Source organism: Amblyomma maculatum, chromosome 5 (assembly GCF_055883805.1).
Source record: "Amblyomma maculatum isolate TAMU_Amacu chromosome 5, ASM5588380v1, whole genome shotgun sequence".
Taxonomy (NCBI): domain Eukaryota; kingdom Metazoa; phylum Arthropoda; class Arachnida; order Ixodida; family Ixodidae; genus Amblyomma; species Amblyomma maculatum.
In genome coordinates, this window is record NC_139348.1 from 50,783,695 (window position 1) to 50,809,431 (window position 25,737).

A 25,737-nucleotide genomic window follows, 5' to 3' on the forward strand; every position below is an offset into this window, starting at 1 on the left:
TTTGTCCGAGCCACCAGTGTCAACAGTGCGAAGTGTGCCAGTAAAAACAAAAAAAAACGAAAAAGGGTCAAATATTAGTCTCTTGGGTAGCATCTGCAAGAAGCAACCGTTCCTCCTCCTACAGTTCATCCTTTGGAGACTAAATGTTGATCCCTTTGCAGTTGGTCCCCAAAAGTATTAATGTTTGTGGCAAACCAGTTTGCTCCCAAAAAGACTAACCTCACTACCCCTTTTAGTTCTTTTTTCTTGGAGTGATGCTTTATTGGATTTGCCGCGTGCTAATATTGTTTTTCCTTTGTTTCGAGTCTCCGTGCTATTCTTCAGACATTTGTATAAGACGCGATAATGGCCGATAAATTGCGATGCACTGTGCCATTTTTATGTAACTCGGAACAGTATATATTGATCATGTGATTTCTTACATGCTTACTCCTCGTGCATGGCGACTTCGAAATGTGATGCAGATATTATGTTTCAGATACAAATCACAGCCGCTTTTGCACACCCGAGACAACTCGGTTATGCACAGCGGGTTTTTAAGACATACTGCCCTACGAAGGGCCACGGCGTGCAGCTGGCTACCTAGCGGCCTCAATTCGACGAATCTCTCTCCTCTTAACACTCGTGATGCACAACACGTGAGCGCTAGTCAGGACATTGTGATTGAGAGCACCGGAGAAAGCGCGCGTGCGTGTTTCGTGAGAATACTAGCTGTATACTTCTCCCGTCTTGGCATTTTTTTCCTCCAAGCCATCGTACCCGTCCCGCGGCCTCGTTTCATTGCTGATAAAACAGACGCTCGCGCTGCGCGATTATTTCGGCGCTGTCCACTACGGTACCTCGCTTTGTTTTCGCTCACGGATTTGTCGCGGCGTTCAGTAAGTGGGGGAGTTACTTTGCTTTTCATTTCATTTTATTACCTTAAAGACCCATGAGGGGTATTTACTTAAGGGTCTTACTTTGTGCTCTTCCCTTTCCTATGGCATTCTTGTTTCTTTTTACGTGAAGACGCAAAAGGTATGCAAAGTAAAAACTCTGCTCAGCTTTTGGTTTATTGATGTGCAGCGTTTAATGACTGCAGTAATGCATATTATGCATTTACAGCTGCTCGGCGGTAATTTCATTAAAGCTCTAGAGTTACATTTTTTTTAATGATACAGTGTTGTATTTTGTTGACTTGTTCATTTACTCTAATCCCGTGTTTTGATTTTTATTTTTATTTGTTGTTTTAATGCCTTGTATATCCACTCCTGCCTGGGCCAAAATATTGGCCTGCAGTATTTTGAAATAAATGAATAAATAAATACGACGCACGAACCGCGCGTGAGAAAGTAGAAATTTTTGAAGTGTGATTCCTAACCTGGGAAATTACCTTTTCTTACCTATTCCAGGTAGGGAAACAGTTGGCGTGTTCCTCAAGCAGTTGGTACAGCGTATGAAGGGAGTAAGCGACCCCTTGAACGAGAGAATTGAACTGATAAACAAAAAAAAAAGCAGACAATCAGGAAATGCAAGAGAACTAGTGGGCTGTCGCCTTTTGATCAAGGAGGTTACTTGTGACTAATAAATAGTTTTGCTCTTGCTCTCTCTATCATGGTGCTGAACAAAGCTCAAGCATGAAAATATAATGGGGGGGGGGGGGGGTGCTTAGGATCAAGTAAATAAGGTAAGTTTTTTTCAAGTAGTGTGATGAGCATGCACACATGGGACGAGCTCACGTAGCCTTTTTGGGAACAATGCCTCCTCTATTCTCACAAAAAATGAAAGAGGTGTTGGTGCGGATCGCTAGAGCACTGAAGCAGATAAAAACAGAAATTGTACGGCACACCACGTGGTTTGATTTCGAAATGGTGCTGTCGGCTCGAGGGCTACGCAGATGCCTGGTATATAGCGAGTTTCGATTCGATTTCAGCAAATGAATCGCGCAAACTCTTACATGCATATCAAACGAACGGAACCATTTGTTTTGGCGAATGTGCCAATGTCGCTTTCAATGGGAGCCGATTTTGAACTGGGTGAAAAAAAAAAGAAAAACGAGAACATGAAAGAAATATGTTGTACAACTGTGTTTCGTATTACTGTCCTGGATATGTGTCCTGGAATACCTGCTTGTTAAAACGCTGGCAAAAACATCCTTGTGACGCGGGCTTTCTTTTTTTTGGTAGGTAATTTAACGTGTGATTTGACTGCATTTTCCCGAGTCGGAGAAAACTGGCAGTCGGCTGAGGTAGAAACTTGCTTTGTTTTCAACGTGATTGGTGCAATGGCCGCCTCTGCTCTGCTCAGTGATCCATTGCGTCGCCCTTCGCCCAGATAATGAGCGCATGTTCAGGTGATAAATCACTTATCGAAAACATCGACCACCACGCGGTTTACTAGTTTGCGTGGGAGAATGTTCTACAACAGATGAATACGGAACTCAGTACAATACGAACGAATGAAGTGCGCTCGCTGTCTTGCGTATGTGCCATGCTAATCTTTCTTTTCGGAAAATTACCTATGAAAGCGCACGCCTGCATAGGCAGTGATTCGAAACCAGCTGAATGACCCAGCGTTGGCGGTAATCTCGGCCGTCGGTTAGACCGCGGTTGTGTCATGCACGAGTATTACGTTTGTTTACACGCTCTGCAAGAAATAGGCTTCTAAAGCACCGTCGAGTGGCGCTGCTGCTCCTGACAGCGAGCGCCATCTCTGACAGAAAAATAGAAACTGGGGATACACGCGGTGGTACCACCTAGGCATCCCGTCCAAGTTTTCTCCTTTCGCTCGCTCGCTTCCGCGCACGTGCAGACGTCTCGCGCTGCTTTGTTGCGCGGGCGCACACTGGACGCTGCCGGCTCAGCTCGCTGCGTTCACGGTGTGCGCCGTGCGCTTTCTCTCGCACGAGCACGCGCCTTGACGCGCCCCCGCAGGCGCACCGCGACATGCCACCTGCATTCAGTCTTGGTTATGTGATACACCTAAAACCATCGAACACTGTTTCATTGCCTGCAAAGATGCAATATTATTTTGGAACGTTCTGCAAAGAACATTGAAGAAAGACTTTATTTTGAATTTCCACAGTGTGCGCTACTTGATGCCCATCGAACATAACAACAAACCCTATGACATGATTTTCCTCCTTGGACTGCACAGCCTCTGGAAAACGCGTATGTTGGATCGGAATTTTGAGCCTCTCGTCTCCCCCGTTACTCATTTTGGCCAAATGGTGCACGAGCTTAGAGAAAGAACGAAGATAGTCACTATCAACCGGACTGGCTGCCATTGTTGATGTGTTGTCTTTCCTTGCCACCGTTTTAGTGAAGTTGTGCTAAGTCGTATTCTAGCTGTGTGGTGCTGTGCTGTATGCTTCAATTGGAATTTTCGCCTACAGGCTGATTACTTTGTAAATAATGTATATAGCTCTATGCTTAATTTAAAGACATGTAATAAATACCATGCTGAATAAACAAAATTCTCGGCATGACCGATTGGTTCGCGTAGCAAGCTACTAAGTATGAGCTACCGAGTTCGAAGAGCGCTATTGCAGACTTTTCTTATTTATTTTACTCCTAGTTGTTGTTTTTTCCACGTTTTAGATTATTTTAATGTATTTTAGGTGCTTCGTTACTTTCTAGCTTTTACTTTTTATCTGTGGCCTTTTTTTTTTTGTCCGAGCCACCAGTGCCAACAGTCCGAAGTGTGCCAGTAAAAAAAAAAAACGAAAAAGTGTCAAATATTAGTCTATTGGGGAGCATCTGCAAGAAGCAACCGTTCCTCCTCCTACAGTTCATCCTTTGGAGACTAAATGTTTATCCCCTTGCAGTTGGTCCCCAAAAGGATTAATGTTTGTGGCAAAACAGTTGGCTCCCAAAAAGACTAACCTCACTACCCCTTTTAGTTCTTTTTTCTCAGAGTGATCTTTATTGGATTTGCCGCGTGCTAATATTGTTTTTCCTTTGTTTCGAGTCTCCGTGCTATTCTTCAGACATTTGTATAAGACGCGATAATGGCCGATAAATTGCGATGCACTGCGCCATTTTTATATAACTCGGAACAGTATATATTGATCATGTGATTTCTTACATACTGACTCCTCATGCATGGCGACTTCGAAATGTGATGCAGATATTATGTTTCAGATACAAATCACAGCCGCTTTTGCACACCCGAGACAACTCGGTTATGCACAGCGGGTTTTTAAGACATACTGCCCTACGAAGGGCCATGGCGTGCAGTTGGCTACCTAGTGGCCTCAATTCGACGAATCTCTCTCCTCTTAACACTCGTTACTCACAACACGTGAGCGCTAGTAAGGACATTGTGATCGAGAGCACCGGAGAAAGCGCGCGTGCGTGTTTCGCGAGAATACTAGCTGCTACTTCTCCCGTCTTGGCATTTTTTTCCTCCAAGCCATCGTACCCGTCCTGCGGCCTCGTTTCATTGCTGATAAAACGGACGCTCTCGCTGCGCGATTATTCCGGCGCTGTCCACTACGGTACCTCGCTTTGTTTTCGCTCACGGATTTGTCGCGGCGTTCAGTAAGTGGGGGAGTTACTTTGCATTTCATTTCATTTTATTACCTTAAAGACCCATGAGGGGTATTTACTTAAGGGTCTTACTTTGTGCTCTTGCCTTTCCTACCATTATTTTTTCTTTTTACGTGAAGACGCAAAAAGTATGCAAAGTAAAATCTCTGCTCAGCTTTTCGTTTATTGATGTGCAGCGTTTAATGACCAACCGCGCGTGAGAAAGTATAAATTTTGGAGTGTGATTCCTGGCCTGGGAAATTACCTTCTCTTACCTATTCCTGGTAGGGAAACAGTTGACGTGTTCCTCAGTTGATATAGCGTATGAAGGGAGTAAGCGACCCCTTGAACGCGAGAATTGAATTGATGGACATGGGTGACCATATCGGAAGTGCAAGAAAACTAGTCGGCTGCCGCCTTGTGACCAAGGAGGTTACTTGTGACTAATAAATTGTTTGGCTCTCGCTCTCTCTGTCATGGTGCTGAACAACTCAAGCCTGAAAAAATAATTGAGGGGCGGGTACTTAGGATCGAGTAAATAAGGTAAGTTTCTTTCAAGTATTGTGATGAGCATGCACACAAAGGACGAGCTCAAGTAGCCTTTTTGGGAACAATGCCTCCTCTATTCTTATAAAAAATGAAAGAGGTGTTGTTGCGGATCGCTAGAGCAGTGAAGCAGATAAAAACAGAAATTGTAGGGCTCACCACGTGGTTTATTTCGAAATGGTGCTATCGGCTCGAGGGCTACGCACATCCCAGTCGAAAAAAAAACTACAGAACTGTGTCAAAAATACGACAAAATATCGTGTAGTTCTTTCGTAACCATCAGATTTTTTTGTAGTTCTGTAGTACTTTTCTGTAGTTCTGTAGTTTTTTGTAGAATATTTCTGTTGTCTGTAGTTCTATAGCACTTTTCTGTTGTAACTACAGAAATTTCTGATGTTAATACAGAACTTTCTGTTGTCACAACAGGTTTCCCGTCAAAAACCGCACAGAAATTTTGTCGTAACATCAGAAAATTTCCTGTAGTTTTTTCCGGCTGGGTGCCGAGTATAAAGCGAGTTATGATTCGATTTCAGCAAATGAATCGCGCGAACTCTTACATGCATATCAAACGAACGGAACCATTTGCTTTGGCGAATGTGCCGATGTCGCTTTCAATGGAAGCCGAGTTTGAACTGGGTGAAAAAAAAAAGAAAAACGAGAACATGAAAAAAATACGTAGTACAACTGTGTTTCGTATTACTGTCCTGGATATGTGTCCTGCAGTACCTGCTTGTTAAAACGCTGGCAAAAACATCCTTGTGACGCGGGCTTTTTTTTTAGTAGGTAATTTAACATGTGAATTGAATGCATTTTCTCGAATCAGAGAAAACTGGCAGTCGGCTGAAGCAGAAACTTGCGTTGTTTTCATCGTGATGGGCGCAATGGCTGCCTCTGCTCTGCTCAGTGATCCATTGCTTCGCACTTCGCCCAGATAATGAGCGCATGTTCAGATGATAAATCACTTATCGAAAACATCGACCACCCCGCGGTTTACTAGTTTGCGTGGGAGAATGTTCTACAACAGATGAATACGGAACTCAGTACAATACGAACGAATGAAGTGCGCTCGCTGTCTTGCGTATGTGCCATGCTAGTCTTTCTTTTCGGAAAATTACCTATGTACGCGCAGGCCTGCATAGGCAGTGATTCGAAATCAGCTGAATAACCCAGCGTTGCCGGTAATCTCGGCCGTCGGTTCGACCGCGGTTGTGCCATGCACGAGTATTACGTTTGTTTACACGATCAACAGCATTGCGGCTGATATGTCGGGGATGTCTTGGAAACAGTATGTTTCTTTCGTCTTCAGCACGTATGCTATGTGTTGCCGGCGCTCGTGCATGTATGGCCCATAGAGCATGAATGAGAGGATTTTATGAGTGTGACGTGGTGGCTGCCTTCGTTGGATAAGAATTTTTTTAGAAAAATGAAAGAAAAATAATACACGTCTTTCTATTTTTAGCATAAATTGATAAAAGTGGCTGTGTGGTACCCGAAGTATGTTTGTAGTAGTTGATAAATATTCTTTTAAACGTTATAAACAAAATTAATACAGTGAATGAACTTTTATGTGCAACACAACTTTCGGGATTGGTAAACCTGCATGCGGCTGCACAAGTCCCAGAGCCGTCAGACTATTTTCAACTGATACTGTGAAATTAAAGCTCTTCCGCGTGGAACAGATGCTGAAATAGCGACCTTTTTTACGCAGAGCATTGTGTTTCGTCACAGCGCGCCCGCATTCGCTATAACTGGCAGGGGAACAGCTTTCACCTCTACACTTATACAGGAGGTTATGCGCCTCAGTGGCACAAGTCACCGAAGAACAACAGCTTATCACCCGCAAACAAATGGACTCACCGAATTCGGCTTAATAAGACAATCGCTGATATGCTTTCAATGTATGTCGACGAGGACCATCGAAACCTCCCTATGTCACCTTCGCGTATAATACTGCGCTGCAAGAAACGAAACATTCACTACGTTTCGTTTAGTCCGCGGCCGCGAAGCCATGACTACGCTGGACACAATACTGCTTCCTGATAGTGCTAATCTCGCAGTGATCGGTTCTGATGAATTGGTTGTGCTTGCCGAGGCCACCTGCCAACTTGCTCGACAGTGTGTCCTGCGCCAGCAAGCAAAAGACGCTCATCGGTATAATCTACGCCACAGAAATGCAAGTTACGAGCTCGGGCAACGAGTTTGGGTGTGGAGCCCAAACCGAATGAGAGGGTGGTCTGAAAAGCTTCTTCGGCGATAGTTTGGCCCATATGAGGTAGTCCGCCAACTGAGCGAGGTGAACTATGAAGTTCTTCCCCAGGGGACTGTTCGTTCCTCTCGACGGCCAACCTCCGAAGTGGTACACGTCGCACAAATGAAGCCTTACAACGCCCTGTACCCGCTCGTTCGCCCCAGCCACCCGACACTACAGATGCTCCTTGTTGCTCGGATCGCCCACGGTTAGCGCCGAGGACGTCCCCTTTGAAAGATTTGGACTAATGCCGCATTTCTAATCACTCTTGTAGCACCGTCACGCAGCCGGACGGCATTACTGGTCGTTTTAGCTGGCTAGTGAGCCCGGCGTTCTTCGTCTTCCTCGCTCGAGCTCCAGGCAGCCTTGCCGCGTCACTATGATTAAATGTACCTTCCAACCTACGTTGGCTGCTCTGGCTACTTTTACAATTGCATTCAGGTGAGAAAATGGAGAAAAAAGTTGGACAAGTGTTAAAGGCTACCGCTATGAACGAAGGAAAGGTTGGCTATGTTATGGCTGACAACGCCGCTAATATAATCCAGGCTGTCAAGGTGCGCAATCTACACAATGAAACAGCGGAATCGAATAGTGTTTTGCAGAAAAACAGAGCCGCGTACCAAGAGGAAGACAACGCAAGCTCTAGCGACGAAAGCGATCGCGAGTTTGATGCTGGTTTCGGCGCCCGCTTCAAAATTGGAGTACCTGTCCTGTTTTCGCATAGACTTCTAATCACGATATAAATACCGCATTACGTTTTTACAGTGATGCCTTGGACGGCGTGAAAGGCATTGCCACCATAGTAGACTTGTAAGCGGTCGTCCTTTTGGACAGCCGCGCGGAACAAAAAATGCAAAAACAATCTGGTGATGTCCTCTGTCACACGGTGGAATTCGTTCATTCACGCTGCAGAGCGCCTGTAAGAGGCAAGTTAAAATAATACTTTTATACAGACCGTGGTTCTAATATAGGTGTGCACTTATTTCAACATGTCTTTTTAGCAAACTTGAGGATATTCACTGCAATTGTAGAGACTCTGCAGCACAGAATTGACGAGACAAACAAATGTGTTTGTGAGCCCTCGCCCTACAGAAAGGAACCAAAAGTGTCTCAGGAATATCTGAAACCACTGGGGGAAGCCACTGACGTCCTTCAAGGAAGCGGCGTGACGTCATCACTTGTCCCGCTCGTCACAGATGAATGCCAAACACCTGCCACTTCTTCTACCCATTATAGTCTCCGAAGACGTTTAGTAATTGCACCCGGCTGTCATGCATAATGCTCCTTTAATGTTCTTTTTTCTTTCTTTCACGTTTTCAACCTGCAAAAGCATCCAGACTAAAGAGGACAGGCCCTTTATGAGCCTAACAAAGCACCTTCTGACACATGCATGACATATTTGGTCCTGCATTCGTAGAGTCTCTATATATAGCAGCTTCCACGCTGGATCCCAAAATCGAGTTAAAGCAGTCCAACCTGCAGCGATATGTCCTGAAGGTCTGGCACGCTGCTCATACATGGTGGCTAGAAGGCTCGTGGGGGAAAAGAGAAGGCGGATTCAAATGTCGTGCATTCCTGTAGTCAGTTTCTTACACGCCCCACTGCTTGTATTATTTTAGTGAAAATCACGAAAATTATGCATAACACACACGCGCGCACGCGTGGTGGATTATATTATTCGTGCGACTTTTGCGACCCACACCGGCGCGCTACCTGTGTGTTATTGTTTTTAGATGCGTTCATTTTTCATTAGTAGACGAATTATGATTTCTTGCGCGCAGATGACCACGTCAGAACACACCCAGTGGTATCTTCAGCAACCTGCAGCAAGATGGCAAAAAGGGGGAACCATCACACATGCGAAGTTTAGAATGACATATCTGTGACGAAACTTGCCTGCAGATTGCCAGTACTAAGCCAGGTCGCAGAAATCTTTCTGTCCATTACCTGCTTCATATGGAAAGGTAGAAAGGATGTTTTGCACGGCATATTGCTCTTCAGAGGCCTAGGAGAGCAAGAATGGAAATCTATTGCATAGCAGACATTCTCCTGTGCAGACATCATAAAGCCAGAAAATTGAAATAAATTCAAACAGCACTGGTAGAGACCTACGTTGACTCAAAGTGACGGCGAACGCAAAAGTGGAATAAAACTGCCCGTGCTCAGTGAAACTGTTCGTGCTTGCAGACAATGTGTGCATATGATTGCATACTGTCTGGAGCAAGTGACTTAACCTGTCACAAGTTAACCTGTTGTTAAGGCAGCCACTGGTTTACGTGTAGTTTGAGGGAAACCGAGTGCCTTGGAATTATCATCGTCAACCCAGATACTCTTTCGGGTGCGACATTGAGTAAGATGTCGCATAGGTGACAGTTTTTGGTGGCAGTGTTTTTTATTGTAATAATTTGGTTGGTTTTGCTTGTGAGATTCAACTTTTAAAAGCGACTCAGTCTATGACGATGCCCTAACGGAGAGCTCAAGAAATTGCGGCAACATCGCACTAACGACCGCCGAGGCCTGGATTCGATCCCACATCCTTGGGCACAGTAGCCGAGCGCCCTAACCATTGCACCACCCAACACGTATAATTTGAGTTAGATAATTTGTGTCATTACTTACTGACTTCAGTGCCAACAACCTGAAGCATGCTGAAACTGTGGGCCCAATCGAAGAGTCATACGCTTGCTGGCAGAGGGGCAGATAAATCGCCGAAGAAAAACAAAGCAGAAAGGATAAACACATTTTTCTGAGCTGACAAAGCAGCCGATAGACGCGATGTAAAGCAGCTAACCACGTGACTAAGTGGGAAAAATGTAGCTACTAGCGAGCTTCAGTGAAATTCCGACAACTATTGCACACCAGGGTAGCATTCAGCAGGAGTACCAGATACCTGGCTACCGCAGATACAGCAGGATACCGCGCTCAAACTGGGCTTCAGAAGGGACGCTCGTCAAAGTGCCTCAACTCCTACTTCTGTTTTTCTATATTTGCATCCTATTTCAAAAATATGAATTTTGTCGCACTAACCCCGGCCTCGGGCTGTGTTCGAACCGCCTCAAAAGGTTTCTATCGGACTTTAGTTCAGCTAAGTTTAGTAGCTGACTTTATTGACCTCGAGCAATAACGTACGGCGACACTCACAGCAACCGCATCACAGCGAGGAGTGTCTCTACCACGTACGGGGTGAAGGAAATCAAAAAAGAGAGAAGCGCACGAAAACGGGGAGAGGTATGTTTTCCTTTACATCGCGTGCCTTCCGGCTCACTGCCAGCAGCGGTCACCGGCCAGTTGCTCACGATCGATGGCCGTTCAGAAGCGGCGGTAGATAGCGGCCGTCTCCTTAGAAAAGGAAGCCAGCTGTTGATATTCTTCGTGCCCTTCCTATTACATTCCTTTTAGTACATATGTACCAACTAGCTTGTCTTCGTTTTATTGTAAAATGTGAATCGAAGCTAATATTGAACCAAAGCTGGAGTTTGCTCCCCGACGCCAGCGCTCGGTTTCCAGCGGAGCGGAGAGGAACTACAAAACCTACGCGCATCCGCGCCCGCGCTGCGCGCGCCTGTCTGCGGAGTCTGCGCAGCCCGCTCGCTCGGGTGCGCGTGCTACAGGAAGCCGCACGTGCACGCGGAGCGGGAGAAGGAGAGTGAGGACGAGGGGGGATGGTCGTGCGTCTGTGCGCGCAAAGCCGGCGCTCTTTGCCAGTGGTTTTTCTTATTTTTGCTTTTTTCTGTGCCCCGGCTGACATAGAGGCTGGCTGGAGGCACGCTTTTTATCGGTGCTTTCGAAAGTGAGAAATTATGATTAATTGATCGCCGCGGACATTGTTTTCAAAGAGCGCTTGTTGGCAGGCTCGGACAAAAAAAAAGAAAAAAACATGAGCGCAAATTCGGTACTCGAAGGCAGAGGCAAGCGACAGGTATTTTGAAGGACTTGAGGCGGCACCTCTTGATGTCTCTTCCATGTTGTTCAGAGAATGAGGGGTCCAGCCTTCTCGTTGAGAATTTATACGCGTGTACACAGCGACGAGTGCTCCGGGCGCTGGTTGGGGAGCTTCCTTTCCATTTGTGACTGTTCACTTGAAAGGGGCCTATTCAACTCTTTGGCGACAGACGTTTTAGGCGATGCTGCCGGCCCTGGTGCCTGCTTTCGGCGCGTTTAGGACGCATTCCCTACGAAGGCATCAAGCATGCCGCCTTACCCTTTGGTTCCTGCTCACAGCGGCCAGGGGGAGTTCGCTGCTGTGGCGCTGCCATCCGAAAGCAATGACTTATCTACCTTTAACGGTGAGAGGTTTCTTAACGACCTGGGTCACTGACGAAAAGCCGAGGCATGCCATTTTTTCGGCAGTTTCCTCTCTCCGCGAGACGAAGAGCGAGGAAATGCCTGACGACTTTTCATGCAGGCGGGGACATCTCTCCAAGTTTGTCTTCTCAATTCCACAGCTACGCTGTGCAATCCCTAGTTCAGTTATCTCCTCTAGCGAATGCGCAGTTTTGAGCTTCCGAAGCAGGATCGCGTATGAGGATAGAACGATTAACGCATGTGTTCTCCCTTTATAAGCTCCGAGTGATGGCATTAATGACATATATCTGTTTCTTGAGGCCGACTTGGTTCCGCGATGGCTGCTGCGGCACCGCCAGTTACCAACAGAGGTGCGAGATACGAGCGGTACGAGATACCTAAAAAAAAAACCGACATTCATCGTTTCAACACGAAAGCGAGAAGAGAGAAAAACACTTTAAGAGTTTTGCGAAAAAGCGCGCTGTCACTTTTTCATTCCAGTTTTTTTTTCTTGCCCCCTTTGTTCGAGTGCGACGGCGGCCAGAATGCGGCCGGAGGAGGAAAGAAACAAGCGAGCGCGCGCGCGCAAACACGTGCTGGAAAGAGGCGCGGAGCAGACGACAGCATGCTTTTCTATGCGGCGGGGAGCAGATGACGCGGCCGCACTGCGCGGAGGTTTTGACGGGGTCTCCATGGAGGGCGCTGACGCACAGAGCGGCGCAGCGTCCCCTGGCCCAGGTTTTTTTGGCACGAGCAAGAAAGCGAGGAGTTTCCTCCTACCGCGCTTGGTTACGACGCGATCCTGCTCGGTGCCAGGTTGCAAATTATTGTAACATCGAAGGATGAAAACAATATATACTCTTTAAAATTCCGATGTTATGCAAATAGTACACGACGCCGTCGAATGGCACATCTCGTAATAAAAGTGAAGGATGAAATGGTGCATGATGTTCGCAAAAGCTTCTAAAATGGCAGCGACGATGTACTGTTAAAATGGACACGTAATCTGAACATGGGCACTGAAAGTAGGCCACTACAGTTGTCACATTGCGGTGGCTGTGTTCCTAATGCAAGTACTTGTGTGCAAGATGTGTGCTCCCAATTCGTAGTCACGGGTGTATCACTAATAAAACGATTTTTTGATGGCAATCATTCCGTTCTTTTATTGGTGTCTGACTAAATTCAGTTTGTTATCTCATTGGCGGTTCGATTTGAGGTGCAATTTGGACGTCAGCACAAGTTTGATTGTTTAGTCTTGATAGAGAAATTTCGTTTTGCGCACGTCGCTCACGGCGGCGTTTCCTGTTGTGGAGCAGCAAGCTTGTTTCCTACAATACCCACAGGGGGGTGTGCACGAAAAAGAAAGTGTCGAAACCCAGGTCACTATTCCCATGCAGTATTGTAAATGCGTTATCTCCCCCGCCTTCGAGTCCCTGCGCGTTTAGAATCCCTTTCTCCTTCTCCCACTGCGGACAACCCCTCTTGACGACGCACCCCTCCTCACGCCTTGGAACATTGGAGAGGGTTGGGAGGGAGGGTAAGGAGGGCGTGCTACTCTTTTTTGCTTTTTGTTAGTGTTGGTTAGTTTGTTTTCGGCCACGCGGCCGTAGAGCGCTCGCGGAGGAGAGCCGGGAGCGCCCATTCTTGCGGCTGTATGATGGCCTGGTGTCCATGCCACTCAAGAAAGCGGCAGCTACTTTTCAAAAAGCGCTTTAATCCAATGTTCAGGGAATGTGAATCGTCAAATATGCGATTCGTATATAATTGTCATTTCCTAAGATACACAGTTTTGTTCTCAAGCAAAAGTGTTCGCAAAGCGAGTTGTCTGTAATTTTAAAGCGCGAAGAAAAGCAAGGAAAAAAATAGAAAGACCCTACTAAGAGCGCATTTGTTTTTCCCTGAAAAAGCCAGATCTGGGCACCGGATTAGGTGAAGTTCAGCTGTAACTTTTGTTTGCTCAAAGATCTTCAAAGCTGTCACTTATAGCCTTCCAATGTGTTGCTGTGGATAAAAAAAAAATTAAACTGCATTTTGCTTTCTTTCCCCCAAGGTGCATTTGGCTCTTTTAGAAACAAAAAAGAAACCTCTTAATTGGTTTCAAGACAGCTTCTATTCATTACAGTGGGCAGTGCCGCTAAGATTAGACAAAAACCTTGAGCTTTTCTATTTTGTTTTTTATCCAGTTGCACTCTCTCAAAAAAAAAAAGCACGTTGAACTTTGACACGCCGGGAGGCTTATTAGACACCTGTAGTAGCCGTATGACATGTTCACGTATCTTCTGTTACAGTGTTCACACGCCATGGACCGCCACTACTTAATGCACTTTGTCGGTTAACAATCACCAGCTGCTGTTTCCTACATAGAAAAAAATGTTGTCAAAATCAAGGGCTTTGCTGTTTCTTAAGCATAGAAATTATTTCTACAACACTCGAAGAAAGAATGGGGAAGAAAAGGCCATTTTCCTCCTTTTCGCATAACCCAGTTGCGCCCTTCACAAAAAGAAAGAAGAAGAAGGAAACGCCCACAAGCTCGTCGCCAAGACGCCCGCTAAAAACCATCAACTTCTGTGGGGGGCGGTAAGGCGCCCCTGCTTTCCGGCTTTTTCGACTGCCGACAAGAAGGGTGGGGTGAGAGGGGATTGTGAGCAGGGGGAGCCGACACACGGGGAAACACACGCGTGGCACTTACTTCACGGGATTTCGGCACTGCGGGAAGATGACCCATTGCCTCCGACACGCGGAAACCGCCACACGGGGAAGCGTGCTACACCCCCTACAGGACATGGAACCCAGCAAAAGGGCACAGTAGAACCGCGTATCGCAAGCTGATGAATTGTTTGAATTACATACACTGAAAGGGTTTTGTTTCTTAACATTGATTTAATTGATGTCATAGCACTTCAACAATTTATAAATTACGGTATTTTTATTGTATTCATTACTCATCTTTTCTAGCGTCTTTAACATACCGTACAGCTTAGCCTGGTACACACTTCCTTTTGGGTTAATGGTGATGACATAGCCGGCTGAATCTTTCCGTAGGGCTGCTGCTATACCGCGGTGATGTGTTTTGGAGTGATCTACGTAGAAATTTGTGAAATGAGTGTATTATTTTTTACTTCCATTAATTCGCTTTGGATTATTGCTGACGACGCGAAGCTGTTATTGTATTTCGCAAGTGTAAAATTACATTGAAGAGATGTTTTCATCCGTGCAGCAACGTCCTTTTCGTACAAAAACACGGGTTTAGAGGAACATCAATTTCATTTTATCTTCCTATCTGGTTTAGCCTAGTTCTTATCGTCGGTATACGGTTTGGCTTGTTCCGGAAGGGAGGGATCATACGTTTGTGTTGAAAGATAGGTTTGCATGCGTGATCCGAGAGCGAAAATACCTTTTATGCGCATGTCAATGTTGAGTAACGTTTTCGTGATTTCAAAAATGGTTCATAGCATTCCCCGTATGCGCCCTCTATTACCGATGTTCTGCATGCGCCCAAAGAAATTCTTAAGCCGGAATGATATACATGGTCCAGAGCTGTTAAAGTGGATTTTCGGGCTTAACTATACACATTAGATCCATTCTGTGCTGGGACCCCTCTATGTGTGCTGCGTGCCGCAGCCAGCAGGATTCAGGCGTGTTTACTGTTCGTATCATGCACCCGAGAGGAACGAATAAACAGGGGGAGTCTTCTTTCTTCGCTCGCCGGGAGCAGTCGTGTTTCTACCCGCTCCACGGAGAACCGGATACATGGCATCGAGTGGCCTCGCGGGACCAGCGCCTGAACGGCGCCGCGAACCCTAGGTAGTTAACCGTTCTTTTAAAGGTTATCGACCGCTATAGTCGGAGTAAACATACTCTATCGGCACTCCATGTCTTTTGGGATAAAATCGTAAGGATATTTGCATCTTCGCTCCTTTTTGCGCACGGGACTTCAGTTGTTTATTCTGTGGTCCAAATGCTAGTTTTGTACCGAACGGCACAACAAGAAACTACCTCAACTAACCCGAGACTGGATGAAGACGTAACCAGTGCAGAAGTATGGGCCACCCTCACCCACATCACTCGTAGCACCGCACCCGGGACTGACTAAATTACATAACTACATGTAAACTCCTTCGAAACCGCAACGATACGTCACTCTCGCAAATACTACGAGCATACTACACCAACATTGGAGGGAAGGAACCTCACCGGCATCGTGGAAGCACGCCACGATCAAATTCATTCTAACGCCCGGAAAGCCTCTTTACGACGACCCATCTGTCTGACAAGCTGTTTCGACAAACCCTACGAACATGTAAACCTTAACACGAATCTACCGGCTTTTATCCTCACACTCAATTCGGCTTCCACCCGTATCTCTACCCCTGAGAAAGACTGTCCTCAACAACGACTTCGCCGTGCAGGCCGCACCAGCCATACTTGGTATTATTATACAATAGGGCACTTTACAACATAACCCACGACCACATTCTGTCTACTCTTAAATGTAGAATATGCCTCTTGCACTAAGTGATCGCTTTCCTGTCCGAACGCGCGGCCGGCATCCCACTCGACTCCTGCACATCCCCGACCATCAACATAACCAACTGCGACACCGCATGGCTGTCCTCTCACCATCCTCTATAACATCGCTCTAACTCGTTTAGCACAGGTACTCTAAAATATACCCCATCTTCAACACAGGTGTATACACAGGCACCATTAAGCACTAACCGCTTTGCCGCCCGCCGCTGTCGCTTAGGTTCTAGTTTGTAGAAGATTTCGCGCGTCGCCCGGAAGTGCTTTGCGAGACTAGCCAATGGGCGGTGGCGTTGGGGGCACGTAACTTCCGATCCGTTTTGGGCACGAGAACCTTTTTTTTTTTTTGGCGCGCTTTCATCGGAGCAGCAGCCGACGCGCAACTGACAATGGCAGCGATGGCGCCTTCTCAGAAATTCACTGAACGACTCACTGATGAAATAAAAGAAAGGGTGCTGTGGGACTTGAGTTACACGTACTACAAGTCCACACCACGCACGACTGCCGTTTGGCGCCGCGTTGCAGCGTCCCTCGGGTGCACTGGTGAGTCGAAAACATTTCCGCTATCATTCGTTCTACGTATGTATGTATGTATGTATAACTTTATTAAGGAGCCGGCAAACGACAGGTTAAAGCGTCGTGACGCTGGCGAAGCTTCGACCCGGTGTTATGTCCTACTCTGCACTACCTCATTTTGCCCGTTTGTGGTGGGTTGTGAGGCTTGTGCTTTTCGAGCGCACCCCGGGCCTGCTGGACGGCCCATAGTTGAATGTCCTTGTCTGTATTTTGCACAGCACTTTGAAATTCCGGCGGGTATGTCCTGGATGCAGCTTCGGTCGGGAATATGGCACAATCCCACATGATGTGCCATTGGTCCGCCGGACCCAATTAACATACAGAGCACATATCACTCGTGTAGAAGCACTGCCGGGGCAAGAAGTGACCCGATTTGCATTTGCCTTAGGATGACCGCCTCCTCCCGACTAAGTCCCGTGTGAGGCGACGGCATTGTCCGTCGAGCTAGACGGTAAAATTTAGTCACTTCCTCGTAACTGGTCAATCGGTCTTTTGTTTCGAACCACCACTCGGAACGGTCCCCTTCGGAGGCACAGAAGGTAAGCGATCGCGCCGCCGAATGGGCCGTCTCGTTGTGATTCGGTGAGGATGCACAATCTCCCGCGTGCGCCGGGAACCACTTGATGGGGATAGTGTTGCCGAGGTCTTGGAGCTGGAGCTTACTGTTGATGGCGGCCGCCGGCGCGCACACTCGCCCTTTAGGCAAAGTTGCGCACAGCGTTCCTCGAGTCGCTGAGCACGGTGCGACACTCGGGCTCCGAGATCGCCAGAGCAATGGCAACCTACTCGGCGTCTGGGGCGTCCGTGAACCGCACGCTCACTGCTGTTGTCTTGATGCCGGTAGCCGCCTCAACGGCCACTGCCACTAATCCTTCTCGCTTGCTTTCCTCTGCGTCCACGAACCGGGTGTGCGGGTTCTGGGAGTGTTGCTCGACGAAGACTTTGGCAGCGCCTGCCGCCGTTCTTGGTTGTACTCGGGGTGCATGTTTTTCGGGATGGGGTCCACGTGCATGTGGGCCAACGCCTCATCGCTGATCTCGCACGATGGCCGACTGGGAGTTTGGGAATTGTAACCCAGGGACGTTAGTATACTGCGGCCTGTCTTGGTGGTAGAGAGGCGCTCCATTTGAGCAGTGAGCTGCGCCTCGACTATTTCTTCTGAGTTGTTGTGGACGCCGAGCTGCACGAGCCGAGCCGTACTCGTGGTCCCTATTAATCCCAGCGCCGTCTTGTAAACCCGTCTGATCAGCGTGTTTATCTTTGTCCTGTCAGTGACCTGCCAGTTGAGGTAGGCCGCAACGTAGGCGATGTGACTGATCACGAACGACTGGACGAGGCGCAGAAGGCTGTCTTCACGCATGCCTTCCCGTCGTGTCGAGACTCGGTGTTTGAGCCGGACAGCGTCCATTGCCTAGGTGTTAATCTTGTTGGTGGTCTCGTCGTTGCCGCCGTTCTTGTTTAGTAGCAGGTCCAAGACCCTGATCTTGGGAACTTCGGGGATGCGCTGCCCCGATGCAGTCACGATCGCACTCTCGAGGGGGAGCGCGTTTCCGTCCCGGTTGTAATGGTGTGAGGACGAACAGCTCGGATTTTTCGGGTGAGGACTCTAGGCCTGTGCCGTCAAGGTGTTGCTCGATGGCAGTAACAGCCTCCTAGAGCTGCTGCTCAATGCTGGCGTCGGTGCCGCCTGCCGCCCACAGGGTAATGTCGTCGGCTCACCACGCGCGCCGGAACACGGAGAATCGTCAGCTTTCAAATGCAAGTCATTCCTTTAGGTTAATTTTTATACGTACTAGCGACTATTCGGACGTGAATAATGCGGGAAGTAATCGTACGGGTTTGTCTTGGCCAAGAGGTGGCGATTGAACATGCGGGCTTTTGTTCTGTATAACATTAAAACTATTTTATTGGGTTTACCTTTCTCCTAATGTCGAAAGCGGAAGCTGTTCTTTATCGGATTCATGTTTTTCCCCTTGCCGTAGTCTAAATGGAACAAAGAAGGCGTTTTATTGTGAAGCGCTTTGAAATAGAGGCGGCATTTACCGAGAAAAGAAATTCTTCCAAACAAGCCTGGCTCTAAGTGTTCTTCAAGAAAGCAATCGCGTGTGTGCGTAGCATGACTGCAGCCCTGTTAGTTAAGTAGCGTAGCCTAAGAATGAATTTGATATGTGCATGTTTTTTGTATATATTGAACCTTTGTCTTGCCTTTTGCTGTTGTCCATGTATTCTTGCCTTTCCGTATATCGCAAATTTCCCGCCTGCATGCACAGCAATCATGGTGTGAGAAACTTGGCCCAATGAAAGGTAGTTGACAGCAAATCCATTTTTGTTATGTATTCCATGAAGCAGCACAGCCTATACTGAAAGTTGTTTTTTTCAGAATCACTTTGTTTGCATGTTGCCATCATCTACCTGCGAAGTTTTACTGCTTCCACTGAACAGAAAAGTCTAAGCATGAAGTTTCAGTACTTTCCTGCATCATCTACCAGCAAATTTTTACTGTTTCTTAGTCTAATCATCGAGGAACCGTAGTTGTGGGGAACCACACCTGAACAATGCAGAAAGAAATGGCTCAACTTGTTAAGGAAATATAAGGCAATTTTAACTTAAATTTCGAATGCATACTATGCACGTAGTCATGAGCACAAGTGGTATACAACACTCAGTCAGTGACAGAGCCCGGGAAAGCTGCATCGAAATGTCATCTAGCGACAGTTGCAGGGACAGCTACATCGGCACATGCATGTGGATAAGATGAGGCACCGCCACTGTTGTCTCGATCTTAGATAGTTGTTGCTAGATAAAGTTGGGATGCAGTTTTCTCGAGCTCTGCCACCGGCCGAGTGTTGTATACCACTTTTGCTCACGACTGTACCTTCCTGTTGGCACTTGCTACAGATGCCTGTAAAGTGTAGGACTATTGTTGCAATTACTGCCCAACGGAGACGGAGACAACATACCGCAAGCAACCCAATATTGGTACCTGGGAGTACAGCTGTGCACGGAATGTGACATATACGTAGCGCATGAAAAACACCTAAAGCTGAAATCCACCCGTGTAACTAGCATCCTACGCCGACAATGCCTGTGGGGCTGCAACCGATATGTGTTGGTGCGTGACCTGTGGAAGGGGGTGCATGTGCTAGGCCTGACCTTTGCTAACGCCATCGTGTGCCTCTCCGCCCCCACAAGAGATTGGCTCGAGCGCGGACAGCGCGAAGTGGGCCGGATAGCGCTTGGCTGTCACGGTCGAGTTGCTTTTGAGGCGATCCAGGGCGACATGGGATGGTCGACCTTTGAAGCCCGCGAAGCGCACAGCAAATTCTCATTATGAGGCGCGCCTACGCACCATGAAGGACATCCGCTGGGCACGGAAGGTGTTCCGCTATGTACACCTAAAGGGCATCCGCACGCGATGGTGTACCCGTGTACAGTCCCTGCGCCGGAAATACGGCTTCTGGTCGAACGGTACAGCGGAGGCCACTGAGTACAAAACTGCCGTTCGGACGCAAGTACGCCAAGCGGAGAACACCATGTGGAATGCCTCAGCACAGAAGAAGACGACACTAACGCTGTACCTAGAGCACAAAGAAACAATATCGATGGAGCCGCTCTACGACAACAACGTCGGTAGCACGCTCCTGTTCGAAGCATGGGCACTTTACACTCCGCACTTTGACACCTCCCCAGAAGCGCAGGCGGCGATTTGCAGAGCATGTGGGAGCGCTGACGAGACGGCGGAGCACATCATTCTCCGTTGCGCGAAACTATGGCTCCAACCGGCAGAGGACACCACGCTACCGCGCGCTCTGGGTTTTGAATCTGCCGAACGCGGACAGCACAGTGGCGCCATCCGGACGACGAAAGCCCGGCTTCGTATGTGGTGGACAATAGCTAGACGCTGATGGTGTTCATAGCAGCTCTACCCTATCCCTTCTCATTTCTCTCTCTCTTTCTCAGTTTTTCTATTTCACCCGGCTAGGGCACATTACTGAGCCCACCCGATACAAAGGGTGCAGCCACAACGCATCATCAGCATCATCATCATTGACGGTGGCGCCATACAACGGGCGCCCGGTCCCTATAGACAGACTTCGTCTTTTGAAGACGCCGCCACAATCGACCCCCGGGAAAGTAAGCAGCATTTCTGAGCTTGGACTGCAGGCGGCTGCCTACCGCACCGGTTGGGCGGCTGACAGCAACCCCCTCCCCCCTCGAGAACGCTCTTCCGTCTCCTTTCCCCTTGGCGGAGCATCGTCCTTATCTCCACTTTCTCTTGTCTCAAATCATTTTCCTGTTGTACCTAAGCGCCAGGTGCGAACAATACTTTCCTCAGTATGACCCCCATGGTCAGGGGTGGAACGCAGCATAGGTGCAAGCGCATATCCGCATTCCTCTTTCTTCAGGAATGTTAGTTTACAGTTAATGAAAAAATTCGAAAGCTCTCTTCGCGACGACAATGTAGCGTTGTGACCGGTTGGAATGGTTGGTGTAGAGTTTACTCTAGCTTGTTGCACAGACAAGACTTTCGTGCCCAATGAATAAAATGAAGGGCGTCAGATGAGCATGAACAAAAGTGACCTGGGGCCGAATTACGGGACTCGCTTTAAAGTTTTAGAGCGTGACGTCAAAATGACAACGCCGTGACGAGAATTGGAGTCAACCAATGATCGCCAGGGTGCCGCCCCAGGCCGCTTATTTTCACGGCAAGAGGTTTATTCGCATGTCAAGGAGCCGTTTGCTAACTTTATATGCATATAGCATGTGAATAAATGAACTAAAGCTTTATTTTTTCAAGAAGCCGCATTTTAAGTTCAACGCCATGCAAAAAAATCAAGAAGCAGCTACAGTTTTGCATTTAAACGCTCTCGCGGGTAGCTTTTGTTGCAGCGAGGGCGCGCTGGCAGAGGTAAACAAACCGTGCATATGGCTCTTTTCAGTAAAACAGCTGATTCCACGGCTAGTGCCGACTTTTGCACATCGTCTGAAGTCAAGGTACTGTGTGATGGTCCTAAATGCATGGAGAAATCATATCGAAGGCAGTGTAATCGTGGCTTTGTTTATTTTTCTTTAAGAAACAGAAACAAAAGAAAGATCGACCGCGGAGCACAGGCAAGATAAACTTTCTTGTCCACACGAACGTCTCACACACAAATGGTTCAGTCAGAACGAACACGGGGAAAAGCAACGCGGTTGAGCGTACACTACCAACCTCGCTCGTTTTCATTCGTTGTGTACTGTATGTCGCCTTCGCTCCCACCTCTTGCTTTTGGTGCACTGCGGAGACCAACCACCCTTCAGCGCCAACTTTACAGCAGTTGAGTTCAGCCATTTCATAAACGCACTTGATCACCGTCAGTTATCAGAGGCCGATTACCTTCAGACACTTGAAATCCTCCGGAGGCAAAAAAAAAAAATATCGGAGCACGCATGGCAGACCCACCGACAGAGGGGTCGACTGCGAGCTTCATCACAGTTCACCGGTGCATTCGTCGCACCACCATTCTGCTTTCGCATTTTCAAGTCGAAATAGGCGTCGAAACAACTCGCCGAACAAGTAGAACACATTCTCACACGCCGCCCTTCGTCGTTGTTCGCACCTTCGTTGCCGCTTCAGCGCCGCAGCTACCACTCACACCACTACATTGCGGACGACGCCGCCATTTTCGCTCTAAAGCGTTTATCGCCGCCTCATCGCGCTCTATACCACGCGCACTCTAGTCTAAAACCACGGCATAATTAGATGCGCAACGTCATCTGTTTTTTCGCCTTCGCGACGCAATCGCAGCATCCCGTGACGCAACTTTTCAAGATGACGACTGCGACCAACAGGAGCGGGCGTTTTATAGCGCTCTCAGTTGTAGAACGGCCCGTAATACGGCCCCTGGAAACATACCTGACGCAAGCTTTCGCACAGGCATGTAGAAAATCACCACGTGGACAGTTTTTTTCGAATCTAGGATTGCTACTATAGCAAAGAAAATGCTAGGAGTACACTGTCCCGCATTGTCGCAAGGTAAGCGCTCGAAAATAATAAAAAGATGACGCGAAGGTGGACACGCCGTCAGCAGTGTTACGGCAGCCATTCTTAATAGGCGCTTCTTCTGTGCTTGTAATGAAAGCACGGACATCATATACGGAAAACATGATGAACGTCGCGAGGATGAGGGTTAAGACGACCCGACAGACACCCTTGCAAAAAGGGAACACGTGCCAGAGTACGAATAAATCGCCACACTGGCCCAAAGTGAACGTGCCTCTTCCGAAGATGATAAGACAAAAAAATATGAAAAAGGGGACGTAAAGGTTAGGACCTCCTATGTTAGATGTCTTCTAACGTCACTGGAATCTTGTTTTGGCGGAACAATGTCTGAAAACTGTATCCCGTAAACGCGCGAGTGCACGCCAGTGCTGCCAACAACGTAGTGCGTGGACAAGCTCTCAGTTTTATACGTCGTGCGTAAGCAATCATTAATTCAGGAGTGTCCTCAGAAAAATATCATGCTGCGTCTTATAGCGAAGCGGAGAAGGTTTGGGTGAATTCCAACCTGCTTATCTCTGGCTGACGCTGTTTTCAGGATCATATATACGGCTCCATTTGGATTTTCGCCCTATGATCTGGTTGCGAGAAGCCAAATCCGCACACGTACTAAACAAACGAAAAAAGAACAACATGGAAAGGGCGCTCGCATAGCACGAGCGAAAAATAATTCTCGGGCTATAAAATAAAACATTCGAAATGATATTACCGCTTGGCACGGACAAATGAGCCTGCCCAAAAGTGTCGTCACTCACGTGAGGAGAGCGTAGGAAGATGCCGCAGAGTCACGGGAGCACGGCGAAATCCTCTGTGTTCCGTAGGAGGCATTAGCTGCTGCGCCAGGTCATCACTTTACGGCTCCGACAGCGAACGCACGTGTATCGGCGACGGAGTCCACGGCGCACGTCGAGCAACAAATGGCACCAATTCGACGAGCATCGCACTGCACAGGCATCCCAGCACTCTCAGATCCTTGCGCAGACTGCGCGAAATCCACCCATCGGCTTCTGTCCATTCGTCCGAGCGGAACTTCCGGCGTGCCGCATCCCCTGTACTTCTGCTGCTGAGGGGTTGGGAGGGGACGGAGGAGTGGGGAAGACGGAGGGAAGCAGAGCGTAAAGAAGGTCCTCGGCGGAACACAGCTTGTCAAGTAGCATGGTTAAGGCGGGGGTCCCACTCCGGCAGCGCGAATGTGCCATTTTAGGCAATGTTTGCGTGAGCATTCTGCGCGTTGTTCTTTTTCGAACATCACAATGTAGGCATCATTCGAAAGCTTAATATACTTTCTGTCAAATGATGTGCGCTGCTTTAGTGTGTCAACGTTATCAACTGCATGAGAGGTGGTGTTGCAGATGACAAATTCGCTAGCGTCATTGATATACCCTACTTCGGATTAGTTTGCTGAAGAAACTGCTGCACTTAGAACAGTTTCCTTTGGCCTACACATAGAATGGGTACTTATATTATGAAACGTGAAGCGTAATTAGTTTTATTTAATCAGTATTTGATCGGCAGCCTTTTAAACATGGTAAAGCTTGGCTATTTTGGGCACGAATATCTGCGTTTTATCAACGTGCACAGCAGTAAAATTTTTACCACTTCGGGCGCACATTATAATAGTTGAGTGTACGAAGTTTCATCGAAATTTATTCGCTAGTTCGTTTCTAATTACCTTTCCAATTTGAAGATTTCCGTAATACTGCCTCACATCGCATAGCTTGACCAGAAAAACCGCTCATTCTACAGCCTAGGAATCATGCATGGCGAAACTAGAATAGTCGTTATTTGTGAACCATGATCGCAAATTGCGCTTTATACAATTAGCACGATTATACTGAGCCTTCAAATATAATCAATTTTTCGTACACGACATTCAATCGAGAAGGCCGTCATACTCAACAACGTGAGCCTTGTTTGAGTTGGCTTTTTTTTAATATTGTATTACTGTAAAATAAAGTTAAAATAAGAAGCACAAACCAAGGTGATAATTAGTATTTGCACCTGCATTCGGTCATTAAAGGTTTTTTACTACTAGCGCCATCTAGGTAAAAGTAGCAAAAGTGTGAGTTCATTCAATTGCCAGGAGAAGCGCGCGTGACTACAATCCTTCAAAGTACTGAAGCTAGACAAGAAACCTAGAAGTCAGCTTCTCTGCAGTGCAAAAACCCCTTCACCATGGCCGCCAAACCTGTTTTGGGGGCACAAAACAGGTGCAGTGCAGGAGACGTCTATTGTGGTAATAATGGCCACGTACATTTCCTGCACCCCTCTTCTTGTCGCAATTATGGGATTAAGAACCCCTCCGTTTGTGAGTGCCATTCATAACACCTCCCCTGCCCCTACCTCCTCCAGGCTCTCAATAGTGAAGGAATTCTGCTCAACACGCTCGCGCATGACATCAGGCTGGACATAGATGTATTCTGCGCTGCACCCAACTTCTGCCCTCAAAACAGGTTTTGCTGCCATGGTGAAGGGGTTTTGCTCTGCTGACTTCTAGGTTTCAGCAACCCACCTATACTACTTTTGTGCTGTGAAGTGTTTTGCTTGTTGCTATTTGCATTGCTGTTTGTGAGGTGAGTGTCACACTTTTCAAAAATTCATTGCCTGTCGAAACAACTTCTTTCTGCAGCAGATCCGGTTTCAAACATCCCATAGAGGAAGAATTTCGACAACTCTCTCACCTGATGCAGAGGCTACAATTCATGATATAGAGGAAAGCAGGGAGTGTCAGTGGAGTGAAAGGAATGAATGGATACCTGGAGGCACCACTCGATTGAGAACGTGGTGCGAGACACCGCTGGTTCTTAGCACAAGGAGACGCATCTACTCAAAGTGGAAACACAAACAGTTCATTAGGGAAGGACCGCGGAGTGAAAGTTTTTTTTAGGTGACAAGACATGACACGCACACTACGTGCGTGCACATGTTTTGCGCGCATACACTGTGGTTTATGCGGGGGCTATTCGCTCCCACGAAGAACCTGCACATGGTCACCGCATCACCCTTTGCAC

The 25,737-nt window shown here is 47.6% G+C and overlaps 1 pseudogene; it reads right to left on the reverse strand.

Annotated features, from left to right (window-relative positions):
• Positions 1-22,607, reverse strand: part of LOC146188288 (uncharacterized) — a 42,797-nt pseudogene extending 20,190 nt beyond the window's left edge.
• Positions 22,608-25,737: the final 3,130 nt, after the last annotated feature.